This window comes from Ischnura elegans, chromosome 4 (assembly GCF_921293095.1).
Source record: "Ischnura elegans chromosome 4, ioIscEleg1.1, whole genome shotgun sequence".
Taxonomy (NCBI): domain Eukaryota; kingdom Metazoa; phylum Arthropoda; class Insecta; order Odonata; family Coenagrionidae; genus Ischnura; species Ischnura elegans.
The window spans coordinates 103,836,097-103,850,894 of NC_060249.1; the positions used below are offsets into that span (position 1 = coordinate 103,836,097).

Consider the following 14,798-nt stretch of genomic DNA (forward strand, 5'->3'; position numbering starts at 1 on the left):
ATCGTTCGGGCCTCTCAAAATCCAATCACTTAAACTTGAGCGGAGGTGAGATTCTCTCCGTTTCGATTTCCCTTCCAGATTTGACGCAGTCGTAATTACAGTTGTCATGAGTGAAGTGATGGGGGGCAATCAATGAAAAGCACTACGTTTGAAATTCTATCTTTGAAACCGTCGTACCTTCTTCGTTGGTTGGGAAAACCAGCGTCGGACGCTCCCTTCGATTCCTCCGCAGACATACGGAGGTTCCTCGCTCTTGAACTCATTCAAAAACTGGTCCCACAGTTCAACGTTGCACCTGGCAGCCGGCGTACCTGGTTCGAATCTCGCTCGGATCTAAAATGATTTTCATCCTCCTTTACTTGTTGCATGCTATGATCATTACCCAACAAAAAGTATTATTTAACGTAACTCCATTGTTAACTGGCCATACAAATAAAAGCCTCTATTAGCCATTTATACAATCAGAAATCATGTGAATTTAATAGAGGACTCCAGGAAGTATTATACTAACGATATTCAAAAAAGTATACTAATAATCAGAAAATTATGGAAAAGGCTTACTCAGCTATGTGAAAAAATTTTTGGTGCTAACATTTCTCGAGTTGTCCTCGCTCTCAACTGATTGTGATTCATAGTTTAGCTTTAAATGATATGCAGTATAATATTTGAACTTTCTGAATATTTTTGATTTTTTTAAAGTTGGAAATTCAAGGATCTGCTCAACTTGATCTTTCGGAGATAGGTACTCGGGGGATAATTTTTCACCATAAAAAAACGGCTACGAATAAAAACTCAGTCAAATGTGGCTCTGACCTGAATTTTAATAAAATCACTGAGAAAATTTCTATTGAGTTAATTTTGAAAGCAAGAAGAGTTGAATTATAGTGCTGGAAATTGCCAACAATTGAGCCAAATGTCACCTATGTATCCTAAAATTTGATCTTAACCAATCCAGATGTAAAAAAGAGATCGAAATGAACATTAATTATAAAAATTGAAGGTTAAAGTAAAAACTGTCAATCAATCATATTCCAAATAATGCTAATTGTTTTTCGGGAAAAAAAATTTACGGCGTTCTTCCGAATTACTTAGATTAGCGACGCATTTGAAATTCAAAACATAACTATGCGTTTCGAGGGAATTTTGGCTATCCATGCCGTTTGATCGAGATTCGATGCCTAGCCAAAAAAAAGCCTAGTGTAAACCAGATGGCTGACATATGTGCTACTTTGAAGATTGAATATGCGATGCACAATCTAGGAATTCTGAATTATGGCAATATGCTAGTCTTCCCAGTGTTTTTCGATCATAGCAAACCAATTTGGGCTACGTCGAAAACGTAGCTTTACGAATTTATTAAAGTCGATTTCATTGGCATGAATTTCAAAGTGCAAAATATTTGACTGAAAAAATCCCAGGAAGCGAATTTGATGCAAAAAAAGCACTTCCTGGGTATTCTATTAACTTTCCATCTCTCCGATAAATTATGCGTCAGATATTAGTACCTTCCTATGCTTATCGAGGATGTGTTGTTTTTCTTCCTCATCGCAGCCCTATCTTATTCAAACGGCCTAAACAGGAAGCAGTTTTGGCCAAAATATTTTCAGCCAAAATTCGCCATGTAAATTGGCGAAAGTTTTAGAATGATAGAGTTCCCCACCTGCGATGCAGGTGCAGGTTTTCTTATGTCGTAGAAAGAATGATCGTCTTTTGCGACTTCGCTATCCATTCGGTCTTTCGCATGAGTCATCCGGAGCTTTGTCTTCGCGGAAATGACCTGGTGGGCAGAGTGGTAGGTAACTGTCAGAAGGGTCCTAGCTTCAAATTCATAAAAAAGCCCATTTTCCACACCCAATTAAAAATTCTCGTGATACCATAATCTGAGACTAGTACCGTAGGGTTTATCTCTTGTGGCCACGTTGTGCCACAATCCAGAATCAGTAAATGTGAAACTCAATCAATTAAAAACTAAAAGTTGTATCTTATAAATTTATGGCTCCGAATACTCACCGCCATGGTTGTAAAATTATCGAAAGTGTGGCACTAATATTCCAGAAGCTACAAAAGGCTATTACCTACATTTCTACCGAAATAAATAGTATTATTTCTGTACAAAATGTAAACAAAGTTATTGAGCTTAAAAATTGCTTCCAGATCACAATTCACCTTCGTTAATCGGAATGTGAGTGCATGCAAACATTCATTTGTATACCATTTCGGGAGTTTACTTACGAGAAAATAGCGGTGAGTACACCTGGTTCTGCTTTATCCCTCAGTAGAGGCTCTAAATAAAACAAAAAGAAAGGAAAAATAAATTATAAAGCTATGGTGGCTTATGAATTTATAAAATAAATGCAAGAGTTGATTTTCGGATTTGCGTTATAAAAATATTCCTTTTTATTTAACCACTTGAAAGGAAGATATAGGTTTTAAGATAAAATAAGTTTACTTTTGATAAAAAAATAAAAAAACACAATATTATCAGCTTTCTGGCATCTAAAGGAAACAGTTAATAAATATAATTGAAGTAAAATAAGTCGGCTGAAGTGAAATCCGTCAAGTTTACTGACATGAATAATTGTATTCAAACTATGGCCTTAAAAACTAAAGACACAAAGGAAGGAAAATTGTGGTATCATAAATACCCTCTCTAAACATTTATGCAAGTTAACTTGAACCATATATTAATATATTATTAAGGTATTACATCATTATCTGCTAGGAGAATATTTTAACTGATAACTAATAATCGATCTCCATCCGGAAAAATGTGAAACCATTTAACAAGAATCCTTTGAGAAGCTTGCCTCATTTAACCGACACTGTTGGCTATTTGTCCCTTGAAGAGGCTTAAGTATTTTTGAGCATGAGAAATGGAGTTCTTTGCAATCAATAAAATATGATAATTTATATCAGTAGTTGTTTTTCATGAAATGGATATATTTCATCAGGGGTGGTAATGGATAGAATTGATGTGGCTAAAACTTCGCATAGAAGCGACTTCAAGCAGGAAAGCGAGAGATTCAACATATGTATTCATTGTGTAACATGTATCCGTGTAAATCAAAGCTTGTAATTTTCGTAAGGAAGTGACACGTCGATGAAATATTTTAGAATAAAATTTACGAAATCATGTAATTTTCTCTGCAATATACCGTATATTAGCAGAAAAGCGTAAGACTTTCGCTTTATAACTGGCTTTTGGGATGCAACCTTCAAAATAGGTATCATGTCAGTATGAATTCCTGACCTAAGCGTGTATGAAGTAGACCCTTGTCAATATTTATTTGTATTCCAAAAATGGCGATTGAATCTCAAATAAAATTGAATTTGAGAAATTGTGTTTGTTGACAAATCCTTCCTTGAAACCTTCTAAAAATTTCAAGATAATATCTCCTGTTAATGATGCCAACTTTAGGGAATTAGATTGGTCAAGTGATCCCAGCAATGATACCCTAAGCAATATTAATTTATTTATTAATCTTCACCGCAGCGAAAGCTGCGCATTTAAGGCCTTTGCAGTGGGAGAATCTAACGGACAACAACGAAGGACTATCATAAAGCACCCATGTTCTGGACAACCTATCCAGACGGTCCTCGAACCCGCGACCTTCTATTTTATAGGCGGGGAAATACCTCGCCGACACAAGAGACATGCATATTCGACGATCAAGGCAAACACAAAAATTAGTAGGCCGATCTTTCGAAGTGCTGAAAAGAGTTAACGTCGCATCGCCAGAAGAAGGCCTTCAAGGAAACGCATTTTGAATGGAATTGCAATGTAATAGCACGCGTGACGAAATAGTAGCATCGCGCCGAGCGCTCAAGATCAAGGCAGCTAGCACAACATGATCCCTTCGGGAGATCAAATTAGAGGCAGAAGGAGGGGTTCGCATAAATTCGCGTCGCGGGGGAAAAAAAAGGATGAGGGCCGTGAGTCGCTCATCGCAGCGGGAACATCTCCATATTATGCCTTGTCCGTCCCCGGCCATCTTGCCTTTTTTATTCCGAGGTGTTCGAAAAAATGGCCCAGCGGGTCTTTCAACATGCCCGCCGTCCCTGCTCGTATTACTTATCACAGGAAGGCCGGTCCACGCGCCTCCATCTCCTCGGACCTCACTCCCTCTCCGCCCCCTCAGGCTTCTCTGACCCTTACCTCAGCCCCCTTGGGGCGGTCCTACCCTCTCGGGAACCATGGTGGTTTCAAAGGCAGCTTATAGACGTTTCTTCGTGAGATGAAGCCGTAGTCACCGTCGTAAATTATTCAAAATTTGCTCCAATGATAATAATAGGAATTTCAGCGTTGAAAAACAATAGGAATTTCTGCGGTATTTTCCCTTGAAATTAATTTCTAAGATGCATAGGAAGTTTTAAATGTGTACGGTGTTATCGGAAAGCATATTTCCTGTATTTTCAAAGGTGTGGAAACCTTAGTGTAAACGGACAGTGTAATACGTTCGCACTCTTAATAATATAGCATTACATTTGTTGGGGTAGAGCATTGAGATGTAGTTATTCGGATTTTATACAACTATACTTAGTTAAGAAAAGAAACTCAGGTTACGGTTGTTACGATACATCATTATTTTGTCAGACAAAATCTACATGTGCAAATGAAATGCGAAGTTTGAAGTCCCTTTCCTCAACACCAACAATTAAGTGAACATCATATTTTCCTGATGAACGGTGCATGAATTGAATGATAAGCATGTATTTTTCACATAAAATTTTACGACCTGCAATGCCAGCATTAGTCTTCGAAAATAAAATTGACTGATGGTCAAACGTGATGCTTTTACTGACGAAGGCACCCAGAAAAATTACAATTCAATTTGTCTCTTGTGGCAATGATTGTCATACTGAAGAGAATAATACATTTTGTTCAGAATACACACGATACTACAATGATATGCGTCTAAATAGTAGAGTATAGATTGGAATTCATTATAACCATTCTTGGTATATTATGGTTTCAACTTATTTTTCACTGACTAGCAAATGAGAATTCTAATGGAAGTCAAAATACGTAAAAACAAGTAGGTAGTTAAAAAATGGAAAAATGATTGACTATAAGCTGGGAAAACTATAATGTAAATTGCATTGAATCAGCCAAAATACACTTAATTTCTTCCTAAGAACTTCTTTGGAGGAGTGCAACTCAACTATCTCTCTCCGTGGATTCATTTGAGCGTTTTAAGCTAATTGTAACGGATGAGAATTTATGAAATATCCAAGGGAGATTGTAATTTTTATGCACGCTTAGCTTTCTCCATTCCCTCAAAAATATGATTTCCAACTACTTATTTGTTCCTGAGATCCGAGAAAACAGCTCAGAAATTACTTGAAAAAGAAATAGTGAAGATGTCGGAGTAAAGAAATCATTCATCGAAAATGACTTATTAAAATTTATTAAGAGACTTTTTGGGTGGAATTTACAAACATACCTCCGGGATTAGATTTACATGTGGAATTTAAATTGTAAATAAAATTAATTAATATTATTGAATCCTCTTATAATAAATATAGATTCTATATTTCCATAGACATCTAAGCTTTAGCTTTACTTTTTTTCTTCGAGACCGCAAGGCAAAGGTTCTTTGGCCAACCCTCCATTAACTGTCGGTCATACGAATCTTAGGGGATCATCCAACTCTCTTACAGTTGGCCGCCATAATGCGGACTTCCGCCACACCCGCTTGCGATTATACGGATTCATTCCAATAATCTCCTCATTTCCTATCTCACTCTCAGTCATCATTTGCAACACCATTATTTTCGAAGTTCCTCCGTCAGCAAACGGGCAATAAGCAATTTCACGTCCTCATTAGAGCCATACGCATGTTAGTTATATGCTCGCATACCGGAAGCAAAAGCATAAAACGATTTTTTAATTGAAAAGTACGATGAATGCGCATTCCTACATGAGAGATAAAAATAATTAATTAAGTTCCTACTCTAATGAATGAATGTAAATATATGCTTAATGATCCTACGGCTTCATTACAAAATAATGAGAATTTTTAAAGTAATGACGTCGGGAGGCAAAAAAAGGAATTCAAGTAAAAACATAAAAACGTGAAAGCTCACATTAATATAAAAAGACCCTTTTTAGAAAAACTTGGGCTTTAATCTCAAACTTGGGCATTTTATTCAGTTTGCATGCGTGAATAAAAGAACTCTTTTTAAAAGAGCTTAAAAGTTCACAGACGCTATATTTTTTGCATAGGATGATTTTTGGAATTTTACCCATAAAATATTTTATAGAAACGATTGATTTCTTTTTATCCTTTTCCATTTAAATGTATTTTAATTTATTCGTGCTTTTTGAGAAGATACATTAGATTCTCAAATTATGTAGCATACTATTTGGTCACGGTGAGCACGTGAGTGCTTGCTGAGTGTTGTTTCAGTCACACATATTTTGAACACGCAAAAAAAGATACATTTAAGTGATTAAGATTTTTAAGCAGCCATCAATATATGTATTGGATATTTCCATCTGTAAATTAGTTCAGTTTTAAAAAGGTAATACTTTTGGCAACATTTGCAAAAATGTCTCCTTCCGCCACAACCTTTCTCATTATAATTTACTGTGATTAAAAGTCAGCCTGAGAGGCTATAGTATAATAAAAAGAACTGGAAAACATGATTCAATAATTTTTTCGATCTAACTTAGCTTTCATGTTAGAACAATTGCTAAGGGAACAATCCTTTTTGACAGCGTTTAGAGTTACCATATACTGATATATATTTTTCTCATTAGATTAGATTAGATTTTAGAGAGCACATTATTCCATCTTCATCACTCAGTCATATTTTTTCTCAATTTTCTGACTTTCTTATTGTTTAAAAGTATCTTTTGTAAAATTTTAAGATGTATGTCGTAGACTCACTTTCTTAATCATAGAAATGCACCCAGTCACTTGTTCCTGAGAAAAATTTTCGGATTTGAGCTACGAACAGCTATTTTCCACAGCCTGGACTATTTCAATAAATTTTAAGGTTTAAAAAAGCGTTGGGAAATAAGATATAATATACTACCAGTCGAGGGAGGAGAAATTGCTCCATAGAAGAGCATTGTGCTTTGAAATTGAGAATAGTTCTGATCAAAGACGCATTAAGAAAAGCTTCGCTGCTTTTTGCCGCTGTGAGTGATTCGTGCATCTTATAACTCCCTCAACTCCAAAATTATTCCATGTAATGTCATGGAAGAATCTGTGAACGATTCTTATACAAAATGTGGAATGATCTGTCTTAAAGCTTTCTTCATTTCTAGAAAAAGTATGACGGTGGAAGAGACGGATAAGGCTAAGAATACAGGGGCAAAATGTCCTTCACGGCTGTTAAGATTTTCGCGTTATGAAGATAATATATGAGAGTGGAAGGAAAACAAAATGAAAGTTACCAGAAGTAGAAAGTCCATCATGGCTATTATCATGTTTTAGAGGAAAATAATAAAATAAGGAAGAGTAAAGGGAGGAATAATAAAAATGAGAGTAAGGAAAGTGAAAGAGGTTGAATAGCAACTCTCTACGGCAAAGTCCTTGGCGCTTACGTGCATCATATAAAATATATAAAGGTATAAAGCGATTTCAGACCTTTTTAGAGCAATTCGGAAACCTATCACTACCTACCCGAAGTAGTGTCACAACCGCCCCTGGGTTGTGGTCAGTCGTGACACTTGCCGTTTTTTTTAAACTTGCTCCTATGAGCTAACCATTGTATTCAGGGATACATATTTAACTCTAATACATATAATAATGAACAAAATACATTCATAAAAACTCTTTGTTCAGCTTAATAGCCTACCTACAGAACTATGTGCAATCAAATGAAAGTTGCCACAACCTTACCGTCTCCCCAACGTATGGGGATGAAGGAGAATAAGAAAGGAGATAGAGGTGGAATGGCAATCCAATACGGCGAACTCCATGGGGCTTACGTGCATCGTAGGAAAGGTATGGAAGGAGGATGGGGCGAGGAAGATGAGCTCAGGGAGGAGAAACGGAGGAGGAGGGGGTGGGCAAGAGAGGGGTGGTCGTGGTGGGAGGGAATATCATCATACCTCACCTCCCCCCACCCCATCTCTTGATCAATGCCTCTCCTCAAGCGCCCAACCGGTATCCACTCCTCCCCCCACTCCCGAGCAAACTTTTCTTTTTTACATTTCCCACCCCTCCTTCTCCCATGACTCCATCTTTCATCCTTGATTGCCCTCTCCTCCCCCTCCTTCCGCTTCTCCCCACCCCCTCGAGCACCCCTCGCATCTATTTCCACTCTTGAAATCATTTTCCGCGACATACATACATCCTCCCCGCCTATTCTCCCTCCCTCCCTCGCTCTTTCTCCATGCTCCTCATTTTCCTTCATCTCACCGCTTCTCCCTTCATTATTCCCTCCCTTCGCCTCTTCGCCTTCATTTTTTTCTCCATTAGGTATTAGCTGCATCGTTTGAATGGACGCGGTTTCATAATTTATTTTTTTTCTGCATGCACCTACTCGCGGCATTTCTGCATTTCATCGACCTCTATCCATCGGCAGAAAGTCATCTGCCTTTCATCGAAGTACACTTCAGGGTGATTAATGGCTTATTGCCGGCGAAAAAATTTTGCTCCCTTGTGAAGGCATAGTTTTAAATTTAATCCTATATGGGCACGGAAAAGTGGAAGGATTTCATATTCAAACAAAAAGTTCGCACTCTGTTTTCATATTAAACGTATTTTAACTTCAGAGCCATGTGAGTAGAAGTGTAAATCCTCATGGTTAATCTGTTTGTTAAAACACATTATTTTTTGAGGATCTCATAGGATACAGACTTTTTTGTGCTGCGAAATCTTACACAAATGTTATTATGAGAAATAAAAATTTCACAAATATTGATTAGGTACACTATGTTTACCCATTAAGTAGAACACGCGATTTTAATCCCAACAGCAGGTAATCCTGTGTTCCCGAGGTGAATTATTTGCCAACTATTCTGAAGGAGGGCTAATATAATGTGAATTACTTCGATTTTTTAAATTTTAATGGTTTATACCATTCACGCATGAGAAGAAGGTTGTATTGCGATGGAATAGTATACTAAATTATTACATTTAAAATTTTTCTGAAATACATTTATGTATAGTGTTGTCAAACATCTGTGTGAGAACTGATGGATGTTGCTTAGCTGTGATTTTAACCACTTATGCTCCTCTGGCAGGATCACTATAACTTTTCTTGAGCCTGTGAAGTTTACCTCCCTATTGAATGAAGAATTTCTGAATACATGGGAAAATCACTTTCCACGTAGGATACATTAATTTTTCCTATAGCTAACTTAATTTTCCCTAAGAAAGGATTCCGAGGCCATTAGAGCATTATTTATTTTTGCATGAATTTCACGTAACCGTATTTCCAAAGAAAACACATATTTTAATAAATATTTGGTGATGTTTAACCGTAAGAGAAGGAATAAAAATGAGAGTCAGAATGAAACATTACACTTGTGCCAGTTTATTGAAATTGATGGAAACGGTATCAGTATTACAGAAAAGTCGCAATAAACGTAAAACTAAGTGACGCAAATGTTCATGAAAAACAACAGATCAATTCATCGGAATACCTCTAACTGTGAATGGAAATCATTCTTCGCATGTTCAATCATAAATAAGATCTAAATCAATAGATAAAGTATATACATTTGAAAATAAACTTTAAGAGAGTTATCTGGGACCAGCTCATGCCTTATGCCTGATTTATTAAAAAAATTATACTTTGAAATAAGTTTTGAAACTCGTTAATGTACTTCGCTATTCATGCCAAGTTTGCATGTTAAACGTCAACGTATCTCCTCAGCTTGCTTATCATTCTAACACTCCTGTTACTATCGCCAATCGCTCCTGTATCGGCCGAAGAAAATAATCATAAAATACCTCCGCTCTACCATGCAAAAGGCAATGCAAAGATGGGAGGTCTCACTTTTAAGACTTGTTAAAATTCATTCAGTGGGCTGGGCAGCGACATTCACTTTCCCCGTTTTTCAGGTAAAAAAAAACGATTCCCTTGCCTCTCGAAATACCCCATCTTCTGCTCAAGTTTCGGTAAAAGCTGTTCATGGCCGACGTTTATTTTGCCCTTTATGGAGCGTAAACTTTTTTTCCCATAAAAAAGACTCGCTGCACTTGAGGTTCTTTAGTCCTCAAGAGTCGAGTCGCTTTTATATCTCTTTCTCGGATTGCTGCACCTCTGTGGTCTCATACTCTACATTTGGATTCTCTCGTTCCGATTATGAGCTATTTCGAAAGGAACGTATTTCCTACACATGGAAAACTTTATACTTAATGGAGATAGTCAACGACGGGTAAGAGTGGTTATGGATAAAGGTCACTCTATTTGCCGGGAACCGTTTCCATATTGGCATTGAAACCGTTTCTTAGTAGCACTATCTTAACCACAGGTAAATCAGTTATATTCCGGTCCAAGACAAAATTTCAGTCCTCATTCTTAGACAATTGCAAATTACATTAATTTGCAGTAAAGATCATTTCCAAACTATTACAAGCGGTAAACAAAATGGCTGTCTAACTTAATAAAATAAAATTAAACTAAGAAAATGCATATAGAAAAGTGTTTATTCGGGTTTTGTAGCGAACTTTTAAGTAATGTACCCATTTTGATGAGCATGGTGGAACTGTTCCACTTTGTGATTGATTTATAAATAGGTAATATTTTACTTGCGCAAGAGTAGGTATTTTGTCAACTAATTTCAACAGCTATGTTGTTTTCATATCCGAACATGAAAGTTGCACCCGTATATAACCAATAAGATACGGTGCAATTTGGATATTAATGATAAAAAAGAGGGTAAAATATTGATCCTTAATAATCCTTAACGCTCACCTCGAGACTAAACCCCGGACTCGGCAACGTTGTATCGAGCAACGCTTCCTCATTCCGGAGGTATACTCGTCTTCCTCAATGTAATTCGTCGGAAAAAAATAATTAATACCGCTTCTTGATTAATTTTAGTAGAGAATCCTACTGAGTTATTTTTTTTTCAATCTGCCTACATTTCGGGAGAAAGACTGCGAGGCTAAATAATTTTCCTGAATCATTTAACTAAAAAATGCATTAAACGTGTAATAAAAGGTCATGAGCTATTTCAACAGCAATTTAAAGAATTTTTGATTGACATACACACTCACACAATTCAACTAATATGAAGTTAAAACATGAATCTTAATTATTACATAGTTATTGTGTGACCTATAATTATTATTTTAACTTGACTTTATCTGAGGCTATTCTTACAAATCAAAAAAGAGAGCTTTTGGATGAATTTCTCTCAAAGTTTAGACCGTATGATTATCATCGGTTTGACGCCCGAATCATTCCTCGTCTCTTCAATAATTAACTCAGTTAAAGAATACTGGTTCATACTTTGAAACTTTGGCATTCTTATACTAAATCGCCAGATTAAAAATACGGCAAAATAATGCAGTTTATTCCTCGGGATCGTTGCAAATCTTTTGATAGAGATTTTTATCTGCCTTACATCATAACACCTTGCCAACCGACTCTGTAGGGGTATGGTGAAAGGCGTTTTGACTTCACCTGTCAACCTGTAAGAGAATAATTTCTAATTTAGGAGCGCATTGCGATTTGAATATCTGAGTTCTACCTCGCATTTAATGCGGTTCTTTCTTGCTCGGGGGAAGAATAAATTCCAAGAGCCATCCGTTCGGCAACATATCTCCATCAAATTTTATCGTTTCTATCATGCGTGGAGTTATAGACCAGATCTAGGATGATGTTTTCCTGGTCAATTTGAATGGTATCTGTTATCAATTGCCCAAGTAACCTAAATCAATCACGTAGTCACAGGGAATTGCAGCTCACAACCGAAGATGTGTGAAAGTTCTCTGTTCGAACATAGAAGTTTTTGATTATAATATCTCGCCACGATAATTTTATGTAGTTAACAAAATAAATATTTCTACGTCTGCTTCCACATGCATACCCCTCAGTATATGACTCTCATACTTGCTTATTTTAGGGTTATTTTGCACTTCGTCCAGCCTAACGATTGGTCTTTCACTTTTTCGTTTGAAAACCTAACCACAACACAATGAATGGTAACCAGTCTGATAGATCCTAGCTTCTTCTGGACTTCTAAACCAATATTTTTTATTTGTGCTCTCACGATTGGTGTTTGCGGCATGTGCTGCAGATCAACTGGACGAATCGGAGAAAAACAAGTAGGTCCAATAAAGAATAGGTGGAGAAAGGGAACAGCGGATCACCTTACGTTAGAGAAGGACCCAGTGGATAGGTAATGTCATGAGACATAGCGAGTACGTGAGGAGTATAACTAGGGAAGTTGAAGGAAAAGTCACCTGAGAGGGGACAAGATATGTCATCATTATTATTATTACCCGAGAAAGTGTTTTTAGCGGATTTATAAGGACAAAAGTTAGAAGAATACAGGACATTGAAGAAACTAGATCGTTTATGGGATTAAGGCAAATTTCATTACCAGCATACCAATCAATGGATTACATTTCTATAGCGATTGAAGATAAACAGCAATAAACAAAAGAATCCAGCTGAAAAGTGTGGGAAATATGCGTCTACAGTACACCAATCCTAGAATTCTAATAACAATAATGAGGAATGAAAACAAATCATCGAAATAAAATAATTAATTTGGGAAAGGTATAAATCGATGTGCTGCAGTACATAAATTTTAGCGTAGCAACAATCTAGTACCATGAGCCTTTGCTACAATATCTATAGAAAATCAGGAACCTGGATAGCGTAGTGGCCAGGAAAGCCAAAAAGTCTGTTGTTTGATTACCGGTGCGGGGAATTTTTTCTTATGGCAATTCATGTATGTTAGCATTGCAACATTGAAGGAAGAGGAGCAGATGGGAGCTATATGAATTATCTGGGCATGGTAAAAATGGAGGATTTCAGTGTATCAATTTTTTAGACTGCAACACCGTGAATGAGTTCACACATTTCGTGCTGGCGATAAAGAGGATGCTCGGAGGATCGGCCAGGGAAGAGAGCGGTGCATGATGGGAGTTGCCGCCCTTCCTCAACCTTCCGCCGCCGATGCATCCTTGCTCCGCGGTGCGAGCGTTGACCCTCGCCTCGCGAGATTACGTCTCGTCGCCGGAAGGGCGAGCCGGCTAGAGGAAGCCTTCCCCGCCCACCCACCCATCCACCTCCTCTTGTATGCGCCCGCCAGCTGTACGCCGCGCCGTGCGGCCGAGGAGGCTGTGCCGGCCGGAGTCGGGTGAGTGGGCGGATCGCGGACCCAGTGCATCGCGGGGCGGAGCAGTGAGTGCAGCCGAAGCAGCGACCCATCCGATCTGCCTAACCCATCGGGACGGCTCAGCATCGCAATCCAACAGCCACACATCTATTGTGATTTAATTGTACCGGGACTAGCCTCTTCACCGTAGCTAGTGGCTGAGTGCTAAGGGGGTAATATTATGTCATCAGTCTTCGGAAAAATCGTAGTTTGACATTTTTTTAACAACGCGATTATAACCTCTAAAGAAACAAACGAAAAAATAAAAGTAAAATTTATTATTTAAAATAATACCAAACACCTATTCTTCGCATCAAAGATTAGTAACACTTTCGTAGCTTTACTGGTAATAGTACTCGACTAGAAATCGGGGGATCCGGGTTCAAACCCTGGTCAATTCGAATGATTTTTTCTCTGTGGAATACTACCATCGTTACCATCGTTATCTAAACCTACCGTTCATGCTAAAAATTGTTAAAATTTCATGTTTTACAAATGTTTTAATTTATAGCTGAGAATGTTCCTCAACCAAATATCCTGACAACTGAAAATAAGTACTCATATTTAGACTGTCATGAATCAATTCAGCAAGATGAAATTACGTTTATGTAATTTCATTGTAGAATGAATAAAAGTTCTGCGTTTAGCACGAAATTTACTAGAATTTTTTAGCTTGTAAATAAGTGTATGCGTCTCACTTTTCTCAAAATAAACATAAAATTTTATAGGTTCTAAGATTTTTGCGGCGCTGATCAGATGATTTCTGCATTTTCATAAGATTCTCACCGCGTCCGTTGGCATAAGTTGACAACAGCTTCCCTTACCTTCTACCTGGAGACGCTAACTGTAATGCCAGCGTAACTATTGTCAACAAAAGAAAACGGACGAAGTAAGAACCCGAAGAAAATGCAGATATTATGTGTCATTATAAAAAAAATACCGAAAATTACAAAATTTCCTACAGATAGCAATAAAATAAAAGCAGATGCCTTTCCTGTTTCCTGTCATAAAATCCTTTGGTTCATCTGGAATCTTAAAACGACATATAATCTGAAATGCTAGAATTAAAAAAAAATCTTTGCATCGGCAGTATAATGGCGCATTTTGATAGTACATTATTTTGTTTCTTCCGATAAATTTGAACTGTCATTATTTTATTTGGAAGAAACTTCCTCTCCAACCAAGCAAATGATAACATTGCTTCCTGGACCATAAAATACATATTGTGGTTGAATCAGTACGTCAACTGTGTGATTAAAAGTACAAAATAAAAACCTTTCCTTAATCTATCAACGGAAAATGGTATGAGATCTCAGTTAATGCTATCAAGCAATCCTTAAAATTATGGTTTATTCGCTGAAATAAGGAATTCGCCAGGATAATGTAGAAAATGATTTATCAACTTAAGCTTTGTGAAGAGACTTCACGCCTTAGAAAATGGAAACATATATTTGGTTTCAGTACAGAGAATATGAAAAGAGGGATCAGGGATTGGTCA

General features: G+C 37.2%; 1 long non-coding RNA gene across 2 annotated transcripts in view; it reads right to left on the reverse strand.

Annotated features, from left to right (window-relative positions):
* The window catches only part of LOC124157858, a 185,738-nt gene that overhangs the window by 87,233 nt on the left and 83,707 nt on the right, over positions 1-14,798 (reverse strand). For both annotated transcript variants that reach the window (XR_006864660.1, XR_006864661.1), the window contains exon 4: positions 2,233-2,284. This is a non-coding gene — a long non-coding RNA (uncharacterized LOC124157858). The remainder of the gene's footprint in view (positions 1-2,232; positions 2,285-14,798) is intronic.